The sequence below is a fragment of the Prionailurus viverrinus genome, chromosome B2 (genome assembly GCF_022837055.1).
Source record: "Prionailurus viverrinus isolate Anna chromosome B2, UM_Priviv_1.0, whole genome shotgun sequence".
Lineage (NCBI taxonomy): Eukaryota > Metazoa > Chordata > Mammalia > Carnivora > Felidae > Prionailurus > Prionailurus viverrinus.
The window spans coordinates 21378576-21380334 of record NC_062565.1 but is presented as its reverse complement, the minus strand read 5'-3'; the positions used below and the strand labels follow the sequence as shown (position 1 = coordinate 21380334).

The window sequence follows — 1759 nt, the reverse complement described above, 5'->3', positions numbered from 1 at the left end:
CCAGGGATCATTACCTGACTCCTTGACCACAAAACAGTGAAAACTTAGGTATAAAACGTGTGGAAAAAGAAAGGCAAAACTTTCCTCAAGGAAAGCTCCCCTCCATGCAGTTAATTTACTCACCCAGATTCCAGAAAGCTCATGAAAATCAGTTGGTAGAAAAGCAAAGGTGTGAAAAAGCAAGGAAAACATTTTTCATTTTTATTTATTTTCAATCAAAAGGTCTCACATATTTATTACTGAACCAACCTACTGGTGCAGAAGCATCATAAGAGAGAAAAGTCAATTTCCTGATAAAACAGATCTACTGGTCAGGTAGTAGGGAGGTGATGGAACACATGACTTTCAGGCAGCATAAACATGTGCCATCTCATGTACGATCCTTTACAGACCCAGCTTTGTCCTTCTCCAATGCTGCCTCTTGGAGTTGTATCTGATTTTATTACCAGTTTTCATCAAATCCAGTGGGGAATGGGATGATTCTGCTTTTGTTTCTTGGCCAGGAATCACTTGATCCTGAAAGTCTTGTGAGAAGACATGGCGAGAAACAGTCACAGCACACACCACGATGGTGGAGAAGAGGAAAGAGAAGGAAAACATTTTTTAAAATCTGCTTTGGTCCCACCCAGCTCAACCAAGTGTTTTCTTAATGCCATCCCAAAGGATGTTCAAGATGACCATACTGGCACACCCTCATTACAACACTGTCATTGTCAGAAGGTTCTTTATCCAAGAGTGGAGCAACCGTTCAGCCCACTGGAGGAATGGGGCTCACAATAAGGAAACACATTAAGATCAAAATGTGAAGTCAACATGCTGTAAGAAAAAGAAAAACAGACTCAATACCACAGAAGCTAATTAGAGCCCATGGACCTCCCCTGCCCGCCCCCGCCCCCACTTCACCATGCATGGATTTCCTGTTCCATTTGCAAGGGAATCAAGAGGCCCGTGCCAAAAGTCTGTATGTAGGGAGACTCTGGGTCACTGCTGACCCCAGTAGCCCACATGGGAGCACATAGAAGGGCAAGGAGGAATGCTCCCTCGGGAATGCAGCTTCATCACAGAACTCTGTTTATATGGTAACCATCGCAGGCTGCCATGAGCCCCATCAAGATGAATATACGTGTTAGCAAGAGATTGATGTTTGGCTGTGACTGCTGCGCTTGATAAAGTGTTAGATAGGAAGACTGTATCAGATGATAATATTACCCCCTGAATCAAGATCACAAATGAGCAGAGCTGCACCCCAGCATCAGGGTACCCCCTCCCAACCCACACACACACACAGGAGAACAAGCCAGTCGCCCAGGTATGGCAGCAGGTGTCAGGAAGGGTCACCCCTCTTCCTTCTCCCCAGCAAGCTCAGGATTACTGTTTGTTCTTCATGGGCCTTCAATCCTCTCCCACTGGCTTCTAGGCTATCTTGTCAGGGTACAGAAGGGTCCCTTTTAGGGACTGAGCCTCCCCCAGTCTCAGCCTGACAGGACCCACCAAGCTCCAGCTAATCTACTCTTGAAGGACTTCTAGTCCAGGCTGGGAGTCCGATGCTCAACTGAACCATAAACATAGTCACAGAGTCGGTGCTACAGGAGAGACTTCCAGGAGCAAAGCAGACAGAGGGTCACCATAAAGACTAGTGTTCTGCTTGTCCCTGGCAAGTACTAGAGCATCACACTTCAGAATGTCTCTAAAACAGAACTTGGAAGTAAATTCTCCCTCCCTACACCCTGCCCAGAACTGGGGGGGAGGGGGGGTTTGG

At 46.7% G+C, this 1759-nt stretch overlaps 1 pseudogene; it reads right to left on the bottom strand.

Annotated features, from left to right (window-relative positions):
- Positions 1-384: 384 nt before the first annotated feature.
- Positions 385-572, bottom strand: LOC125166057 (60S ribosomal protein L39-like; annotated as a pseudogene).
- Between the last annotated feature and the right edge of the window lie 1187 nt (positions 573-1759).